Raw genomic sequence first — 12,547 nt, forward strand, 5'->3', positions numbered from 1 at the left:
GAATGCACTGCCAGTGACGGTGGTAAGGGTGGGTACAATCAGGGTCTTTTCAGACACTGTTCGGTAGGTACGTGGAATGCACTGCCAGCGACGGTGGTAAAGGTGGGTACAATCAGGGTCTTTTCAGACACTGTTCAGTAGGTACGTGGAAGGCACTGCCAGCGACGGTGGTAAAGGTGGGTACAATCAGGGTCTTTTCAGAGACTGTTCGGTAGGTACGTGGAATGCACTGCCAGCGACGGTGGTAAAGGTGGGTACAATCAGGGTCTTTTCAGACACGGTTCGGTAGGTATGTGGAATGCACTGCCAGCGACGGTGGTAAAGGTGGGTACAATCAGGGTCTTTTCAGACACAGTTCGGTAGGTACGTGGAATGCACTGCCAGCAACGGTGGTAAGGTTGGGTACAATCAGGGTCTTTTCAGACACGGTTCGGTAGGTACGTGGAATGCACTGCCAGCGACGGTGGTAAAGGTGGGTACAATCAGGGTCTTTTCAGACACTGTTCAGTAGGTACGTGGAAGGCACTGCCAGCGACGGTGGTAAAGGTGGGTACAATGAGGGTCTTTTCAGACACTGTTCGGTAAGTACGTGGTATGCACTGCCAGCAACGGTGGTAAAGGTGGGTACAATCAGGGTCTTTTCAGACACTGTTCGGTAGGTACGTGGAATGCACTGCCAGCGACGGTGGTAAAGGTGGGTACAATCAGGGTCTTTTCAGACACTGTTCGGTAGGTACGTGGAATGCACTACCAGCGACGGTGGTAAAGGTGGGTACAATCAGGGTCTTTTCAGACACTGTTCGGTAGGTACGTGGAAGGCACTGCCAGCGACGGTGGTAAAGGTGGATACAATCAGGGTCTTTTCAGACACTGTTCGGTAGGTACGTGGAATGCACTGCCAGCGACGGTGGTAAAGGTGGATACAATCCGGGTCTTTTCAGACACTGTTCGGTAGGTACGTGGAATGCACTGCCAGCGACGGTGGTAAAGGTGGATACAATCCGGGTCTTTTCAGACACTGTTCGGTAGGTACGTGGAAGGCACTGCCAGCGACGGTGGTAAAGGTGGGTACAATCAGGGTCTTTTCAGACTCTGTTCGGTAGGTACGTGGGATGCACTGCCAGCGACGGTGGTAAAGGTGGATACAATCCGGGTCTTTTCAGACTCTGTTCGGTAGGTACGTGGAAGGCACTGCCAGCGACGGTGGTAAAGGTGGGCACAATCAGGGTCTTTTCAGACTCTGTTCGGTAGGTACGTGGAATGCACTGCCAGCGACGGTGGTAAAGGTGGATACAATCCGGGTCTTTTCAGACACTGTTCGGTAGGTACATGGAATGCACTGCCAGCGACGGTGGTAAAGGTGGGTACAATCAAGGTCTTTTCAGACACTGTTCGGTAGGTACGTGGAATGCACTGCCAGCGACGGTGGTAAAGGTGGATACAATCCGGGTCTTTTCAGACACTGTTCGGTAGGTACATGGAATGCACTGCCAGCGACGGTGGTAAAGGTGGATACAATCCGGGTCTTTTCAGACACGGTTCGGTAGGTACGTGGGATGCACTGCCAGCGACGGTGGTAAAGGTGGATACAATCAGGGTCTTTTCAGACACTGTTCGGTAGGTACGTGGAATGCACTGCCAGCGACGGTGGTAAAGGTGGGTACAATCAGGGTCTTTTCAGACACGGTTCGGTAGGTACGTGGGATGCACTGCCAGCGACGATGGTAAAGGTGGATACAATCCGGGTCTTTTCAGACACTGTTCGGTAGGTACGTGGAATGCACTGCCAGCGAAGGTGGTAAAGGTGGGTACAATCAGGGTCTTTTCAGACACTGTTTGGTAGGTACGTGGAATCCACTGCCAGCGACGGTGTTAAAGCTGGGTACAATCAGGGTCTTTTCAGACACTGTTCGGTAGGTACGTGGAATGCACTGCCAGCGACGGTGGTAAAGGTGGGTTCAATCAGGGTCTTTTCAGACACTGTTCGGTAGGTACGTGGAATCCACTGCCAGCGACGGTGTTAAAGCTGGGTACAATCAGGGTCTTTTCAGACACTGTTCGGTAGGTACGTGGAATGCACTGCCAGTGACGGTGGTAAAGGTGGATACAATCAGGGTCTTTGTTCGGTAGGTACGTGGAATGCACTGCCAGCGACTATGGTAAACGTGGGTACAATCAGGCTCTTTTCAGACACTGTTCAGTAGGTACGTGGAATGCACTGCCAGCGAAGGTGGTATAGGTGGGTACAATCAGGGTCTTTTCAGACACTGTTCGGTAGGTACGTGGAATGCACTGCCAGCGACGGTGGTAAAGGTGGGTACAATCAGGGTCTTTTCAGACACTGTTCGGTAGGTACGTGGAGCTGGGAATAATAGAGGGATATTTGGCAGTGAAACTCTCGGCAGATTCTAGAGTCGGTTATATGGTCGGCATGAGGTCGTCATCCGAAGGGCCTGTAATGAATTGCAGACTTATGTTTCTGTGTTTATATGTGATCTCCCCATCTTCTAACAAGGCATGGATCAAGCATCCTGACTGACCAACAAAATCTCTGACTGTATTCTTGTCTGTATGAGAAAGGGCTCTACTTCTGCCTTCAATCAACTTGTGACTTGGCTCAGTCTGTCTCTGTCCTTTGGTATTATTTCAAGTTCATGTTCCACAACACGACAAAGTGAACTTGTTACTACATGTCTGATCCTGGAGGTTTTCTAATTACTGGGATTCCCTCCCCCCCCCAGCTGAATGACAGTGATGAACCCATCGATGGCAATGCCAATGACTATGAAGGGGTGGGCAGTAGTTACTCTCATTGGACTGTGGCACTTTTGTGATGTGAAAGCTACAAGTCACCTGTCATCGAGGACAAAGGTGTTTCATATCGTTATTTACCCAGAGAGAACTAAAGCTGACCGGTGGATTTTTTTATGCTATACAGTACTAATTGACATTCTCACTGACTGGGAGGTAGACTCTTCATCCGAAAGTAACCGGACACTATATTTTTGTTCCGAGGTACTGATCCTCGGATTTACATGGCTGGAGGTCGCTGCGTTAGGGACAATCTCTATGGGGACAACGCTGGCGTGTCAACCATGGCTGCCTCCTTACCCAGAAGACACCACGGCGGAGAAACCTGCCTATCAGCCATCCAAGGACCCAGCGATGCGCATGCGCTGGAGAAATGGCGGCGCTGCCAGCTCTCAACCGCCGTAAACTCCCCGCGGCTCGGGTAAATCGTGGGACTGAGAGAGACGGAAAGGACTGGGACTGTCCTGAGGTGAGGGACCAGTGTGGACGGAACTCATAGTAATTTTCCTGTAATCGCGGTTCAGACGCCGGTGATTAAGCTCCCACCCGCGGCCCCGCTCCTACCTGCGTCCGATCCCCGAGAGCCTCTCGTCTGCTGAGCGCATGCGCAACGTTCACGACGGGCTGTGCCGCCCACGCATGCGCATTGGTTTAAACCGGATAAAAAATCTGCAGACGCGGAAATCCAAAGCAACACCTGGAGGAACTCAGGGGGGCAGAAAGCAACTATGGAGAGGCGAGAACAGTCGGCGTTTCAGACCCATACCGACTGGAAAGGAAGTGAGGGAGTAAGAATGTGGGGGGACATGAAATGATCGGGTAAACTGGGAGACGCGGAGAGTAAAGAACTGAGAAGTTAATGAGTGAGAGAGATAAAGGGCTGGAGAATAATAATATTTTATTGATCCTGAGTGGGAAATTCATTCCGTTACAGCAGCAATATTTAGAAACACACTTAGCAGTGTGCAGACTCTACTAATAAGAAAGTGGACAATAATAATATATACAGTAATACTGTACCAATGTGCAATTATATTGCATAAAATAATAATGCAGGGATTATTGAACTAAGTTGTGTGTTCACCCATCGCTGAAAGACGAACTCTTGCATTTGGTAAGAAACAATTTCTGTAACTATGCTTGAGAGGGCGGGGATGAGTGAGTCTGTTAGAAAGGGGGATGGGGACTCTGCTGCCTGTCGGGTACGTCATGGAGAGGATATGACAGATTGTCCATAATCGGTAACAGTTTGTCAAAGAATGAATCCATGTCTCCTGATGAGCTTATTTTGTCTTTTTGCACCGAAGCTGCTCCCCCAACAGAAAGCAGCAAAGAAGACTGCACTCGCTACAACAGACTGGTAAAAGATCTGTACCAACCTGCCTCACACATTCAAGCATCTCGGCTTCCTTAGAAGACAAAGTCTACTCATCCCCTTCTTGAAAACAACCTTTCTGTTGGTTTTTCAGTCATGTCTTTACCCGAGGTGAACACCCAACTAATTGTCCTCCACCACAGTGACCTCTTCTCCCAAAATGTGTACAGGACTCGTCACTGTCCTCTTCCTCCTAAAATCAATCAGCATTTCCCTGGTTTCGGCCACATTCAGGAGCAGGTGATTCCTCCCTCACTATTCCACAATCCTGTCCACCAGTCCTCTGTTCTCCGACTCCTGCCCATCTCTGATGCACCCAACTACGGCAGAGTCATCAGAGAACTTCTGCAAGTGGCCAGACTCAGAGTTGTACTGAAAGTCTGAGGTGCATAGTGTGAACAGAAACGGAGTCAAGGCAGTCTGACCCTGGTCAGACCTCACTCTGATTACTCTGCTCATTTCTGGTCGCCTCACTACAGGAAGGACGTGAAGACCATAGAAAGGGTGCAGAGGAGATTTACAAGGACGCTGCCTGGATTGGGGAGCATGCCTTCTGAGAATCGGTTGAGTGAACCCGGCTTTTGCAGCGACGGAGGATGAGAGGTGACCTGATGGAGGTGTACAAGATGATGAGAGACATTGATCATGTGGATAGTCAGAGGCTTTTCCCCAGGGCTGAACTGGCGAGCACGAGTGGAGGTATTCTGAAGGTGCATGGAAGTAGATACAGAGGAGATGTCAGGGGCCTGTGTTTTTTACGCAGAGAGTGGTGAGTGCGTAGAATGGGCTGCCGGCGACCGTGGTGGAGGTGGAAACGGTAGGGTCTTTTCAGAGACTCCTGGACCGGTACATGGAGCTATGGGCAAGCCGAGGCAGTTCTACGATAAGGACATGTTGGGCTCAGTGTTGTGCTGCAGATTCTCTTTGCTTCTCTGTTCTGTCACCCACCTGTTGCAGTGAGCTCACTCCCACCGGAATAATGCTGGTGGCATTGTGAGAATCATCACTTTATATCGCTCTAGTGTAATCCAACCGCGTCTTCTGAGCAACAAATTGCAAAGAATGGGTGTGGACACATTCACTCTCTCCTGGATCACTGCCTTCCTGGCAGACAGACCCCAGTTTGTACCGCTCGGTGGTTCTGTGCCTGAGGTGGAGGTGAGTGTCAGTACAACTCTGAGTCTGGCCACTTGCAGAAGTTCTCTGATGACTCTGCGGTAGTTGGGTGCATCAGAGATGGGCAGGAGTCGGAGAACAGAGGATTGGTGGTCAGGATTGTGGAATAGTGAGGGAGGAATCACCTGCTCCTGAATGTGGCCGAAACCAGGGAAATGGTGATTGATTTTAGGGGGAAGTGGACAGTGATGAGTCCTGTACATATTCTGGGAGAATAGTTCACTGTGGTGGAGGCCAATTAGTTGAGTGTTCACCTCGGGTAAAATCATGACTGAAAAACCAACAGAAAGGTTGTTTTCAAGAAGGGGATGAGTAGACTCTATCTTCTAAGGAAGCCGAGATGCTTGAATGTGTGAGGCAGGTTGGTGCAGATCTTTTACAAGTCTGTTGTAGCGAGTGCAGTCTTCTTTGCTGCTTTCTGTTGGGGGAGCAGCATCGGTGCAAAAAGACAAAATAAACTCATCAGAAGACATGGATCCATCCTTTGATAAACTTACCGATTATGGACAATCTGTCATATCCTCTCCATGACCTACCCGACAGGCAGCAGAGTCCCCATCCCTCTTTCTAACAGACTCACTCATCCCCGCCGTCTCAAGCATAGTTAGAGAAAATGTTTCTTACCAAATGCAAGAGTTCATCTTTCTGCGATAGGTGAACACACAACTTAGTTCAATAATCCCTGCATTATTATTTTATGCAATATTATTGCACATTGGTACAGTATTACTGTATATATTACTATTCTCTACTTTCTTATTAGTAAAGTCTGCACACTGTTAAGTGTGTTTCTAAATGTTGCTGCTGTAACGGAATGAATTTCCCACTCAGGATCAATAGAATATTATTATTCTCCAGCCCTTTATCTCTCTCACTCATTAACTTCTCAGCTCTTTACTCTCCCCGTCTCCCGGTTTACCCTATCACTTCATCTCCCGCCACATTCTGACTCCCTCCCTTCCTTTGCAGTCCTGAAGAAGGGTGTGGGTTTGAAACGCCGACTGTTCTCTCCTCTCCACAGTTGCTTTCTGCCCCCCTGACTTCCTCCACGTGTTGCTTTGGATTTCCGCGTCTGCAGATTTTTTATCCTGTTTAAACCAATGCGCATGCGTGGGCGGCACAGCCAATCGTGAACATTGCGCATGCGCTCAACAGACGAGAAGCTCTCGGGGATCGGACGCAGGTAGGAGCGGGGCCGCGGGTGGGAGCTTAATCACCGGCGTCTGAACCGCGATTACAGGAAAATTACTATGAGCTCCATACACACTGGTCCCGCACCTCAGGACAGTCCCCGTCCTTTCCGTCTCTCTCAGTCCCACGATCTACCCGAGCCACGGGGAGTTTACGGCGGTTGAGAGCTGGCGGCGCCGCCATTTCTCCGGCGCATGCGCATCGCTGGGTCCTTGGATGGCGGATAGACTGGTTTCTCTGCCGTGGTGTCTTCTGGGTAGGAGGTAGCCATGGTTGACACGCCAGCGTTGTCCCCATAGAGATTGTCCCTAACGCAGCGACCTCCAGCCATGTAAATCCGAGGATCAGTACCTCGGAACAAAAATATAGTGTCCGGTTACTCTCGGATGAAGAGTCTTCCTCCCAGTCAGTGAAAATGTCAATTAGTACTGTATAGCATAAAGTGAGGGATAGTGACTCGCAGGATGTTGACTCAGATGATTGGTACACGCTGCCGTTCGATGACGCCCGCGTGATGGAGGATAGGATCCTGGCCCTTCCCCCACTGGGATAGATGGGGTAAGGGAGGCCAGTGATGGGCAGTCGGGGTTACCACAGGGCGTTGGAATACAGAATGTTCGGTCCAAGCAAGAGATAGTGATTCCGAGGTGCAGAGGGGTTTGGGTGACCGCTCGCGGGAGGGTTCGCCTCGTAGTTCCCATGTGTCTCCGGTGTTGTCCGAGGGGCAGGAGTTAAAAGAGGGAGTGCGCAGGCGTCGGAGAAGAAGGCCCACCCCCATACCCCCGATAGATTGGCCTATGTGGCACCTGGGGAACTGATTTGGGGAGTTATGTCACTGTTTTCTGCACTTCGGTTGGGCGGTGTGTTCTGCAGGAAGGGTTGGCGAATTATCTTAACGTCATGAGGGCATGAGTTAATTCGGTGTGGGGAGAATGCACGGTTCTCAGATTATTAACTCTAATGTTATCTGTAAACTGCATATATAAAATGACTTCTCTGTAACATTATAATGAAATGGCTTCTTTGAGGGTAACTGATTTGGTAATGCTCTGTTTAGTTGAAATGTTTGGGTTATAATTATTGATAGCGGAGGAGCTAACCACTGGAAGCTATGTTTTGGCGCCCTTTTCTTTTCTTTTTTTATTGTATTGCTATTAATTACCTATTTCCTGTCAGGTTTATAAAGACTAATCTGTAAACCGTACACTGTGTGCTGTCTGATATTGTGTGTGCGAGTTTGTACCAGTGTGCATTACACAGCATCCATGCAAACGGGAGACACGGTTTGGCGGGTGGACAGATTTTCCCCGAGACAAATAGCCCAAAGCGTTACACTAACCATGACAAGTTTTAACATTTTTACAGATGGACTGAAAGATAATTTAACTGGGAATGGTGGAGTAGCCGATTCTTGTGCCTGAATTATAGACAATGATAGAGAAATTAATTTGCAACCATTTATCAGCATTTTCAGCAACAATTTTGCCATCATTTTAAGCTGAAGGTTGGTGGAAGAATTTCTTCACACGTAGCGTTATAATTGTTCAGATTACTTTTATGTGTTGATGACATTTAAACAGGTTATTCTAGCAGTCGGTCAGATTTACTGTTGGAAACTCACCAGGGATTAATTCACATTCCAGTACTTGTTTATATATTTTCTTCTTATAGGTCCCTGAACAAAGAGGTATTGAGGGGAATGAGTGGGTTGACTGTAAGTTACAAAAGTTCAACTGTGGATAAATACCCTTCAATTAACAAATCAGAAGTTCAGCGTTATGTATGTTGAAAATTAGGAGCTTATGGAAAGACTGATGGGAAAATGGGTACAACTTTAGAGAATACATAAACGTGTTGGGTGTATGGGGAGAAAGGGGTAAAACAAGAACGGACGGAATTATATTGACATGAACTAGAAAGGGAACATGAAATTGCTGGGTTTATGGCAGAAACAAGGAGGGAAGGAATTATATCGACATGACGTACTATGCTGAATTATTTCTTTTGTACTGTTGCAAAGCATGTGTTGCAAAGCATGTTTCCGGATCGTGTAGGATTTTTCATTATGAAACGGTTGAACAGATGCTGTTTCAAGGTGAAGCATATCAGGAAAGAAATCATACCGGCGTCATTGCCATTTTGGGGGGGCTTGATTAATTTCATTTAACCGCTTTCTTAAGTCATGGGTTTGACTTTAATTAAATTCGCAGTGTTGTGTTTCATTACGTATAATCGATAGGATTCGTTGGGAGTAATTTAGCATTCATCAGAAGAAAGAAGCAGTAAGGATTTTATTTCCCAATTCTCTACACCACAGACCAGTCCAGTTGATAACGGAAAAGCGCCTTTAAGTTGGATTGTCTTAATTTTACTGGTGTGATTCACATTTGGTTAGTAAACGAGCATCGGACTGGACAGCCACCGTCTTGTGGGAATATGTGACAGTGAAGTTGGTGAGCGGAATGGGAACAGATGGACATATACGCAGACGAATATGCGGACGGCATTCCGGAGCAGTTCTTTGTCTGGCATCTGACGGGAAGAATGAGGTACTGACTCTCTTGGACGGTGCTTTGCCCCTCCCCAAACACACGATCTTAACGTCCCGGACTGTCGGTCGAAGGGACAATTCTCCTGGGAATAACAGTTGGGAGATCAGGCGGTGACTCTGAGGAGTTGGAGCCCGGACTGGCGACTCTGCCGCCGCCTCTGGCGACTACTCAGGATGCGGCGCCGTTAATCAACTGAAGCATCGAAGTGACGGGATATTTCACCGCGCTGATCACCTGCTCCCTGAATTTCGACTGCGTCACCGCGTAAATAAATGTGTTCGTGCAGCAGCTGAGATCCATCAGGAAAAACCCGAAGTAGTAAGAGATCAATTCAGAATCATTGAAATTGTATCCCTTTCCTGAGACCTGATAATATATAACATTTACAACCATTGTCATCCACAGGAGAACGAAGTTGCCGGAGAGGGTGAAGAGTAAAATCACAGACCTCCTCCTGCTCTCCATCTCCGGGTCACTGCGGTTCTCCCCATTGCTCTGACCCTTCAGCCCCTTACGGACCCGACTGGCCACTAAAATGTGTCTGACTGTCAAAGCGTTGAGCAGCAGGATCCCAGCGAAAGGGAGGAACGGAGTTAAGATCGTATCTAGCCAGTCATATCCTACCCACCCGGGGTCAGTGAAATAATTGTCCTTGGTAATACAGAACCACGGTACATTGTCGATGATCTCATCAGGTTCCCGTGCAAAGTATCGGGGAATGTTTCTCAGACAGGACAGTACGCCTGTTGTTGTTAGAACCACAGCTGCAGTTTTCCCGGTGCAATATTTTGTTTTCAGTTTCTGACAGCAAATGGCGACAAACCGGTCAAAGGTGAAAGTGACGGTGAACCAGACAGAACAGTGTGTGGCTGTGAAGCTCAGTACATGGATAACACTGCACACAGGGGTAATGTTCAGAAAACACGAAGGGTAGTAATATTCTCTGATTCGAGTCAAAATGACCTCGGTGACAACGGTCAGTAGATCGGCCGCTGCCATGGCCGTCAGGTAGCGAGTGGTGCAGGTGGAGAGGCCACACTTTCCCCGGGAGAGGATCACAATCGCCACTACATTCACTGGAGAAAGAGAACAGACACTGGGCATTACTGAAAACATTCTCTGGGAATTAACATTGGATCGGGCTTTAGCTGAAACTCGGGAGTGCTAAAGGCTGTAAGCGGCTGCTAATCTAACAACAGAAATATCTCTGCCCTGTCTTCCTCAGTGTGGTGATAAGACGATGTGTGGGGAATCGTTGGCGATAAAAGCGATCTGCATGAACAGCAACAATCGGTGCTGATCCCCATTCTAGTCGCTGATGGGGCCGGTTTCACTGAATTAACTGTGATTGACCAGGACTCTGGAAAATCAGCATCTGATGAGGCCGAGAAGGGATACAGAGAGGAGAAGCATACACAAAACTGGAGGAACTCAGCAGGTCAGGCGGCATCCATTGAATGGAATAATTTTTCTTTTCGGGTCGAGACCCTCCTTCAGGACGAAGCGCTGCCCCGATTTATGACGGGTTTCAGAGGGAAAGAAGGAACAACTTAGTGACCTGTGGCTGAGTTGCTCCGTTAATGGATTAATTCTGCAGCGCAGTTTCATTCGATAGCAGACGGCAGCAGATCCGTGGCCACTGCCCTGATCAACCTCAATAACAGAGCAACAGACAGTAGGATCCGACTGTGACAGACTCCACAGGGATACGTGAAGCACAGGGCTAGGGATTCCCTCTAATCAATAACTTAGGAGAAGTGTACTTCGGAATGCAAACATCTAGCAGTCACAACTTCCCGGAGAGATCCCTGGCCCCAGAACTGGGACATCTCTGGACAAGGATTCATTCAAGGCAAGAACAGCGTTCTATTCGATCCCGTGAGTTAGAGGAGAAACATAGACTTAGTTCCACTTGTTATTAAATATGAAAATTCAGAATGTGAAATTGACAGGGTAGATACCTCTGTTTGATATTTGTGCAGTGATGAGCCGGTTGTAAGCGTGTAACATTATCATAAACCGGCTCAGAAAACCCAGACATAACGAGCATGAAATGCTCTGCTCGCTCACCTGGAACTCCGATGGCAGCAATGAAGATGTACAATATTTTCTCCATAGTCTTTTACCTGTCGAACATTGCAGACATTTTCTCTGGCCAGTGTTTGTCTCTTGGTGCGACAGGCGATCTCTCGGAATGAAATGTTAAGGCACTACATGCCTGGTGTTTTTAAAGCCATTTAGCAATTCCACTGGGACTGATATCAACTGATTCAAAAATAAAGTTTTTAAAATTATTTACAAACCAATTACGTCTGACAGGTACAATCCCTGCGGTGACAGATTCTGATTAAATTAATGACTATTATTTAGAACATGAGTGGAAGTTAGTTTGTTACAACAAAAGTGACTGAACCGTCCGAGGTGTCTTATCGTCACAACTCCATTTCAGCAGACACCCGCACACGCAAATTAGATTATCCCGGAGCGAGAATCATTTCAAACAGCACACAAAATAGCTATCTCCATTAAAAAAAAACAAGAACAGAGGTCAGTCGATAAATCTCCGGATCCTGACAGGATATTCCCTAGTACCTTGAGGGAAGTCAGTGTAGAAATAGCGGGTATTCTGACAGAAATATTTCAAATGTCATTGGAAACGGGGATGGTGCTGGAGGACTGGTGTATTGCTTATGTGGTTTCATTGTTTAAAAAGTGTTCTAAGAGCAAAGCTAGCAATTATAGGCTATCTATTTATTGTAGATATATCCGAACCAAATTTCCAATATCCATTGACAACCATTGTTCTCTCTAACTTTTAACCTTTCCTTTCAACCTAATAGGAATATAAATATTCTGTACCCTCAAAATCTCATCTTTAAATGTGCCCCATTTTCTTTTATTACATCGTTCCCATCAAACCAATTGTCCTAATCTTTCGCAAATCCTCAGAATTAGCCTTTCTCCAATCAAAAATTTCAACCCTGGGTCCAGTCCTATCCTTCTCCATAATTATATTGAAACTAATGGCATTGTGATCACCGGACCTGAAGTGCTCCCCAACACATACCTCTGTCACCTGACCTACCTCAATCCCTAACAGGAGATCCAACACTGCCCTTTCTCTAGTTGGTACCTCTAAGTATTGCTGCAAAACAAAACTATCCTGCACACATTTTACAAACTCCAATCCATCCAGCCCTTTTTCAGAATGGGCTTCTCAGTCTATGTGTGAAAAATTAAAATCTCCCACAATCACAACCTTATACTTCCTAGAAATATCTGCTATCTCCTTACAAATTTTCTCCCCCAATACTGGCTTCCCATTAGGTGGTCTATAATACACCCCTAAAGTGTTACTACACCTTTCCCACTCCTCAATCCCACCCAAAAAACCTCACTAGTCGAGCCCTCTAATCTATCCTGCCAAAGCACCACTGTAATA

General features: G+C 47.4%; 1 protein-coding gene across 2 annotated transcripts in view; it reads right to left on the reverse strand.

Annotated features, from left to right (window-relative positions):
- The window catches only part of LOC132385828 (gastrula zinc finger protein XlCGF8.2DB-like), a 174,753-nt gene that overhangs the window by 5,196 nt on the left and 157,010 nt on the right, over positions 1–12,547 (reverse strand). Inside the window, exon 1 of one of the 2 annotated variants that reach the window (XM_059958053.1) lies at positions 3,376–3,397. The exons of the other annotated variant lie outside the window; for it this stretch is intronic. The gene's annotated coding sequence lies outside the window, so the exon portion shown is untranslated. Of the gene's footprint in view, positions 1–3,375; positions 3,398–12,547 lie in introns of those variants that run through there. 2 annotated transcript variants of the gene reach the window in all.

This window comes from Hypanus sabinus (genome assembly GCF_030144855.1).
Source record: "Hypanus sabinus isolate sHypSab1 chromosome X2 unlocalized genomic scaffold, sHypSab1.hap1 SUPER_X2_unloc_25, whole genome shotgun sequence".
Taxonomy (NCBI): domain Eukaryota; kingdom Metazoa; phylum Chordata; class Chondrichthyes; order Myliobatiformes; family Dasyatidae; genus Hypanus; species Hypanus sabinus.